The sequence below is a fragment of the Bos taurus genome, chromosome 28 (assembly GCF_002263795.3).
Source record: "Bos taurus isolate L1 Dominette 01449 registration number 42190680 breed Hereford chromosome 28, ARS-UCD2.0, whole genome shotgun sequence".
In the NCBI taxonomy this organism is placed as follows: Eukaryota; Metazoa; Chordata; class Mammalia; order Artiodactyla; family Bovidae; genus Bos; species Bos taurus.
In genome coordinates this window covers 2773610-2781987 of record NC_037355.1, presented here as the reverse complement: position 1 = coordinate 2781987, position 8378 = coordinate 2773610, and the positions used below count along the sequence as shown (strand labels likewise).

The window sequence follows — 8378 nt, the reverse complement described above, 5'->3', positions numbered from 1 at the left end:
TTTAGGTAATACAGTCATTTTGACATTATTGATTCTTCCAACCCAAGGACATGGTAAATCTTTTCATCTGTTTGTGTCATTTTTTATTTCTTTCAACAGCGTCTTACAGTTTTTGGAGTATAAGTCTATTGTCTCCTTAAGTAGGTTTATTCTTTTATTGGAGCATTTAATCCATTTATATTCAAAGTAGTTATCAATATGTGTGTTCCTATTACCATCTTCTTGTTTTGTGTGGTTTTGCGGGGCTTTTTCTTCTCTTGTGTTTCCTGTCTAGAGAAGTTCCCTTAGCATTTGTGGTAAAACTTGTTTGGTGGGGCTGAATTCTCTTAGCTTTTGTTTTCTGTAAAGATTTTGATTTCTCTGTCAAACCTGAATGAGATTCTTGCTGGGTAGAGTAATCTTGGTCATAGGTTTTTCCTTTTCATTGCTTTAAATATATTATGCCATTCCCTTCTGGCCTGCAGAGCTCTGAAAAATCAGCTGATGACCAACCATTTTGCCAAAAGTTTTCACTTTTGTCTCAGATTCAAAGTATTTGTTAATAAAATAAGCCACTTGTTGTAATTAAATAAATAATACCAACATTTATTAGAGAATTATTTAGCTTACTTTTTATATACTAATATTAAAAGAAAAGAAAAAGAGAAAAAGCAGAGGATACATCACCAAACTGGGTTCTGACCAACATCCAGACTCAAACAGTGCTGGAAAGTCCCATGTCGCAGCACGTCTGGAGTCCAGTTGGGAAAAGGTCCCTGGTAGCACCTCTGTTCCGTGGGTGGGTCTTCAGAGCTTGGAAGAGATGGGAGATGGGCAACCGGGAGCATCCCTCAGGTTACAGTCCTCTCCTCCCCAAAGGAGGCTGGCTTTCTAACTACCGAATTAATCTTCATCTTTTTGAGATCGATTTAAGTGGAATTATACACTATGCCCTCCTTAAGTCTGTCTTCTTTCATTACACTTGTTAGAATTATACCTATTTTTCAAAGTGGCTGTAGCCAGTTTTCATTTTGCATAGTATTCTATGTTAAAGATATACACCATAGGCAAAAATAAGTCAAAATGTTTGATCCATTAAAGATTTACATGTGAGACACAGCACTGTTAAAGTCCTAGAAAAAAACATAGCAGGAAATCTTAATGACATTGCATTTGGTGAGGACTTCGTGGATATGAAAACATAAGCACAAGCAACGGAAGTAAAAATAGGTAGCATGGACTCTATCAAAAGCAAAACTTCTGAGCATCAAAGCACACAATAGAGTGAAAAAAAAAAAAACAAACCCTGTGGAATCAAATAAGGTATCTGCTGAATTATATATCTAAAAAAGTCAATAACTATTAATAGAAAACATAAAGAACTCCTATGACCAGGGATCCCCCTCTCTGCCCTGCAGCCAGAAGACCTGAGACGTGCAGGGCCCTGCTGCCAGTGCCCCAGACCCAGCCCTGCCCGCCAGTGGTCAGCAAGCCAGAGGATCTCTGCTGTTCCTGGGGGACTCAGCTGGGGAACAGGAGAAAGATATCAACAAAAAATTTTTAAATTTTTTTACTTTTTTGTGTGCAAAATGTGACTTGAACATGTATTTGTCCAATCCACAGATATGGCCTCTATAAAAAGCATCTTGCATGTGAGCTAACATGGGGTTGGGCCTGCATCCCTCCCCAGGCTTGGAGGAGTGAAGACATGTTTTGTGCTCTCCTCCAGGAGGTGGTTGCCCTCAGGTGTCCTCCCAGAAGCCTCTCTCACTGGCCCCCTGACCTGGGACACTTGCCTCCACTTGTGCCTTGTCTGTCTGGGAGCCTGGAGCTCATCCAGCCCTGGGCAGGCAGCTCCCTGCTGAACTTTCTCAACACCTACCCAGGACCAGGCACTGAGCTGAGCTTTGCAGATGCTTCCTGTGAAGCATCAGGTACTAATAGACAGAAACACATGTGATGACATAGAATTATTTTACCTACAAAACACAGTCCACTCAACTAACTGGCCCTGCCTGACCAGAAGGTGGAGGTTATTCTTATGGGTCACCAGATGGATGGCTAGGGAGCTTCTCACAGGCTTTTCCCCTTCTGCCGGGTGGAATCCCTGAGCACTGGCCCAGGGAGAAGCAGGATGATTTGGTTTTATTTTTATGATGAAGCAGAAGATTTTTAAAGAGGCATGTAAGCATCTTGCAGAATGGGTTTCTGTAGATGTTGTTTGGATAACAAGTGTCTAAATTATCAAAAATAGGGTACAAACTTCATGTGGGGACAAGCAGTGGTAAACTAGAAGTGGAGGCCTTTCAGAGCCTGTTTCAAGTTTGTGACAACCCCCTTGAGTTTGGGGTGATTGAGGGTGATGGGGAAGGAAGGGGGAAACAGCTTTGGGTCAGTAGGGGGTTGAGGCTGAGTGACACCTTGTGGGACCTAAAGCATAAAACTTACATAGTTTGGGATGGTGCATTTTTAAGGAAAAGAATCCAGAATAATGTGTGGGATCTAAGAAGAGTCTGAGCAAATGGTTTCAGCCTTCATAACTTCCCAGAAAACCCGCCTCTGGTGATGAAGTAAACCCAGGATTGTAGTAAGAACATCTTTGCCTGCATGTCTGCTCTTCCCTAGTAGACTGTGTGACCTTGACCAGGTCACCTCTCTGGATTACCATGTGCCATGTGATGGTGCGTTAAGACCTTGTACACTTATAAGAAAAGGACCATGACAGCGCTGAGGATTTGCTTTCCAGGAAGAGATGAAAGATGTGAGGTTGTTTAAACACTGCACCTTATTTAAATACAGTTTTGACTCACAGTCACATTAAGCTACTTATTACCTGTCCAATGTGTCTCTTATTTTTGCTTCAGAGCTCATTGCATATCAGGCAAAGATGCCAGTAATGAGGGAAAACCTCCCATTTGACAGGAGCAGCCCTTTTTTATGTTGGCTGGACCGCCCCACCCACGCACTCACCCATCTCCACCATGTTCCTTACTATTCTGGGCTGGACCATGTATGCCCATGTGCTCACGGGCACATGTGGGTGCGACAGGCATGCTCTTAAGGTTTCTCTTTCTGCACCCTCCTGAGTTAGTGCTGAACATGCTGACACACGCAAGCCTCAGTGTCCAAGCTGGTGCCCTGCTTTGATGGCTTTGGTCCTAAGTCAACTATGGCCCACCCCCATCAAAATCAAGTCAGCTTCATGTTCAGCTTAACCTTGGGCCTCAAGTGATGACATTAGGAGTTACATTATCTCTGGTTTCCATGTTGGCCTCACTTTCTGGTCAGTTAGCTGATATAGTGGCTGTGGCAGCCCCCTAGAGGGGAGAAAACTTCTCCATTCACAATAGCTCCAAGTCTTGGCACAGATTTCCTGGAACCAGGTCACATGTCCACCCTTGAGCAGATTACTGAAAACAAAGAAGATGACATCTGTTCATTTCCTGGTCTAGGTCATATGCTCAGCTTTTGATTCTTGTGTTATAGAGTGTAAACTTTTTTCAAACCACATGGACTAGGGAAAGATGGTGGTGTGGTGGTGGGGTCTGCACAGGAAAAAGAGGTACTACTGGAGGAGATGATGAGGAGACAGAAGACAGGCAGGAAAAGTAGTCGCAGATGTCCACTACTCCACCCAGGGTAGTGGAGCATCCTAGAATCTAAAGGGATAAGTTCTTCCCACATGTAATGCAAAACCCAATCAGAACCCTAAGTACCACATACATCAAGGGTCATGGAGCCTGGAGTTGAGAGCCAAATGGAGACAGGACCTCAAGAAGACAGAATGAAAACAATCTCAGGCTGTCCTACCAAGGCTGTTGACCTGGGAAGATGAGTTTTAGGCAGAGGCACAGGTGCCCAGGGGCTGTGTCAGTCTAGAGCCCAGACATTGACAGGAAAGAGCAGGATGGATGAGAACCCCTGAGGGAATCCTTTGTGGATCTTGTTAGATGGAAATGCAGCATCATGGGCCCCACTCCAGATTTCCTGATTCAGAATCTGACTTTTAATCAGATCCTCAGATGACTCATGTGCATTGCTCATCTAAAGATGAATGTGTTTTCTCATAGCCCTCACATTCATGTATGGTGGGACTTATGTCAGGTCTTCACTCAGACTTCCTGCAGTGCAATGTGGGCTTGTTTATGGAGGAGCCTTAAACATACTCATGCTTCATCATGGAGCCAATATTTCTACTTCTGAGACATTAGAGAACAAAATCAATAGAGGCTGGGATAAAGCATGGTATGCGCAGAGATGTTCATTGCAGTATTATGTATAATCAGAAGATATTGCCTGTCTACAAACAGGGAAGAATGAAGTTAGGTATGGCATCTTATACATTAACTGTTCTGTTATTGTTTGAAGTATTGTTTTAAAAGAAATCTACAGAGACTGGGCAGGGAATACAGTGATAAACAAGACAGACACAGTGTCTGCCCTCTTGAAGCTGACATTCTACAAGGCTAGACAGGCAATAAGCAAGTGGACAAACAGGACAGTTTTGATTGTGATGTGCACAAAATGAAGACAGTGTAATGTGGTAGGGAAACATGAGTGGGTTGTAGCAGGTTACTTACATAGGTAACAGGAAAAGCCAGGAATGGAAAGCTAGAATTGAAAATGAAATCCAAAAGTTGAGAAGGAACCAGCAAAATGAACAACTAGGAAAAGATATTCTAGGCAAAAGAAACAGGAATTCACAAGACTCTGGGGTTAAGGAGCTTGGCTGTGAAGGGAAAGTGATGCAAGATATGTGGCTGGAGCAGGATAGGCCAGTGGAAGCTCTAAGTTGAGGAGGGTGGAGAAGTGAGTGGGGCCAGGCCACTCAGCCTCCTGGGGTGTGAGTGAAGTCGGGTTTAGTTCTGAGGGCAAAGTGTTACAAGAGTGCATCAGGAGACAGAGTGTTATCCATAAAATGACAGAATAGGAAGTTCTAGCCAGCACTGCCTCATAGAAACACTAATGTGAAAACCACCTACAGACAAAAATACCTGTGTGAGAACTCTGGAGGCCAGTTGAGGGGTTCAGCCATGCTGAAAGGGGAGAAAGAGCAGTGTCACTTTGCTTGCATCACCGCTGCTCTAGGCTGACGAAACTCAGACCCAAGAGAGATCTGGGGCCCCAGCCCATGATGTCTCCCTGAAGAAAAAAGAGAGAACAGGTGACAGTCTGACTCTCCATCCTTTTGGGGCAATGTGTAAAAGCTCTGCTTATTTTGCTGCACCCAGAACACTGAAGTAATCAGCATGGCTGGATTGTCTGGAAGCAGCAAAGAATGAAGACAAGGGTGGAGGTTCATAACCACCAACATATACCCCCAAAGCCACAATTCCCTAAAGATGGTGCCCAACACACTCCCACAGATGGAACATGAACCTTAGCAACCACTGAAGACCTCAGCAACTAGCTTGACTCTGCAGGACTGGGGGAAGGTGCACAAGTTGGAGACTGCTCCTTCAGGAGGGAAGGACAGAGTGGGATTGAGTTCATTATTCTGGCAACTCAGTGTACTGCCCTATGGAAAAAGGGTGGGTGAGTCCTGGCGTTCAGCATAGCTCTGTGGGAAAGGGAAATGGCACACAATTCTAAGACATGCCTTTCAACATGGAGGGATAAATTGGTGCTTGCACTCCATGCCCTGGCCCAGCAGGGCACACCCTAGAGAAAAAGAATAGGCAGCTCTCAGCTCCTTACACTTCTCTATGGGATCAGGCAAAGGAAGACAGTCTTAAGTCTAGCCTCTGAAGGAGGAATGAGAGGAGTACAATGGGCACATCTACACAAAAGTTTGATAGATTCCCAGGATCTCTAGCTGGGTGAAGGTGTTTCCATTCCCAAGCCAGTGCATATGGACTATAAGGGTTGACTACTTCTTTAAGTGTACAGACATCAACACAAGATAAACTGAGGACAAAAAATTAGGGAAACATGTCATCACTAAAGGAACAAACAAATCCAGTAACTGACCCCAAAGAAATGGGAATCTATGAATTGCTGGACAAGGAAGGGAAAATAACCATCTTAAAGATGCTCATTAAGCCATAAGAGAATGCAGACAGACAACTAGACAATACCAGAAAAAACAATACATGATCATGATAAGTTTTTTTTAGGGTTTCTCAAGAAAGCCCCTGAAAGAGTCAAAGCGTAAATTCTGGAGCAAAGCATATAATGACTGCACTGAAAAATTCAATAGAGAGCTTCAACAGCAGACTTCATCAGTCAGAAGAAAGAATCAATGAACTTGAAATCAGGTCACTTGAAATGCTCTACTCAGAGGAGTGGGGCTTCCTTGGTGGCTCAGTGGTAAAGTATCTGCCTGCCAATGCAGGAGATGCATGCTGGATCGCTTGGTCAGGAAGATCCTCTGGAGTAGGAAATGGCAACTCACTCCAGTATTCTTACCTGGAAAGCTCTATGGACAGAGGATACTAGAGGGCTACAGTCCACAGAGTGGTAGAGTCAGACATGACTGACTGACTGAGCGTAAACACACACACACACAGTCTCAGAGGTGCAAAAGTAAATAAGAATAAGAAAGAGTGAATAAGGCTTACAGGTCTCATAGGACACAGTCAAGAAAAACAATAAAACATAATGGAGTTCTAGGAATATAGAAAGGGAAAGAAAGCTTATTTAAAGAAATAACAGCTAATATTTTTTCCCCAATCTAGGGAAGGAAAAGGACATGTAGATTCATAAAGCCCAAAAGACTTCAAAGAGGTTGACCCTAAAAAAGGTATACCCTAAGACACATTAAAATTAAATTGTCAAAAGTTGGAGAATTTTGAAAACAGCAAAAGAAAAATGATATCACATAAAATGAAACTCCATTAAGATTATTAGCAGAATTTTTAGCAGAAACCTTGAAATCCTGGAGAAGTAAGATGATCTTTTCAAAATACTGAAAGACAGAATTCACCAACCAGGAATACTACGCATGGCAAAACTGCCCTTTAAAACTGAAGGACAGAAAGACTTTCCTAGACAAATATTGAGTAAGTTTGTTATCACTAGACCTGCCTTAGAAGAATTGCTAAAGGGAGTTTGTCAAATTAAAAACTAAGGACACTAAACAACCACACAGAAACATAGCCAAGTATAAATTTTACCGGTAAATATATAGGCAAATAAGGAACAATGAAATACTGTCATGGTGGTGCACAAATCACCTTTAGCCCTATTTAAAAAGTTGAAAGATGAAAGTATTGAGAATAACTATAACTATAATAATCAATAGTTACTTTAAATTTAAAAGGATTAAAGTCACTAATCAAATGACATTGAGTGAATGGATAAAACGATAACCTAAACTTATGCTGTGTACAAGAGGCTACGCTTTAAAAACACTCAAAGAGTGAAAGTAAAGGGATAGAAAAAGACATTGCATAAAAATGTTAACCAAAAGAACACAGGGGTGGCTACTTATATAAGACAAAATAGACTCTGAATAAAAAATAGCTCCATGAGACAAAAGGGTTTATTTGACAAGAGGATAGCACAATTATCTATCACCCATTCTGCTCCTGTGCAGATGTCTGAAAAAAGCAAAAACACAACTTCAAAAAGATACATGCACTCCAATATTCACAGCAGCATTATTTAAAATTGTCAAGACATGGAAGCAACCTAAGTATCCATCAACATTTGAATGTATAAAGACAGTGTGGTAAATATATAATGGAATACTACTCAACTATCAAAAGAATGTATCATGAATGAACTTATTATGGTAAATGAAATAAGTCAGACAGAGAAAGACAAATACTGTATGAAATCACTTATATGTGGAACCTTAAAACATACAACAAACTAGTGAATACAACAAAAAAAGAAGCAGACTAACAAATACAGAGAACCAACTAGTGATTACCAGGGTGGGGGAGGGGCACTGTAGAGGGAGGCGAGTGGGGGGAGCAAAATACTGGCTGCGATATTGGCTCAGGGATGTGCTGTACAATACTCAGAATATAGCCAACACTTTGTAACAACTAAAAATACAAAGTTACATTAAAACATTTAATACAGACAAGAAATTTGGGATTAACATATACACGGTACTGTTTATACAGTAGGTAGACAACATGGACCTACTGAATAGCACAGGGAACTATATTGAATATCTTATAATAACCAATAATGGAAAAGAATCTGAAAAATCACACACACACATATCACTTTGCTGTGAACCTGACTCTAACACAACATTGTAAGTAACTGAACTTCAGTTTTCTAAAAGGTTATAAAAATAAGTAAATAAAAATATGTGTCCAACATCCAAGCTCCTAAATATATAAAGCAAATATCTTCAAATCTCAAGGGAGAAGTAAATGATACAGGGTGCTTGGGGCTGGTGCACCGGGATGACCCAGAAGGATGGGAAGGGGAGGGAGGTA

The 8378-nt window shown here is 41.7% G+C and overlaps 1 long non-coding RNA gene across 1 annotated transcript in view; it reads right to left on the bottom strand.

The window, feature by feature from the left end:
• Positions 1-658: 658 nt before the first annotated feature.
• Positions 659-8378, bottom strand: part of LOC132344113 (uncharacterized) — a 28697-nt gene continuing 20977 nt past the window's right edge. The window contains exons 3-4 of the long non-coding RNA XR_009493222.1: positions 4974-5121; positions 659-3389 (exon numbers count right to left, since the gene is read on the bottom strand). This is a non-coding gene — a long non-coding RNA (uncharacterized lncRNA). The remainder of the gene's footprint in view (positions 3390-4973; positions 5122-8378) is intronic.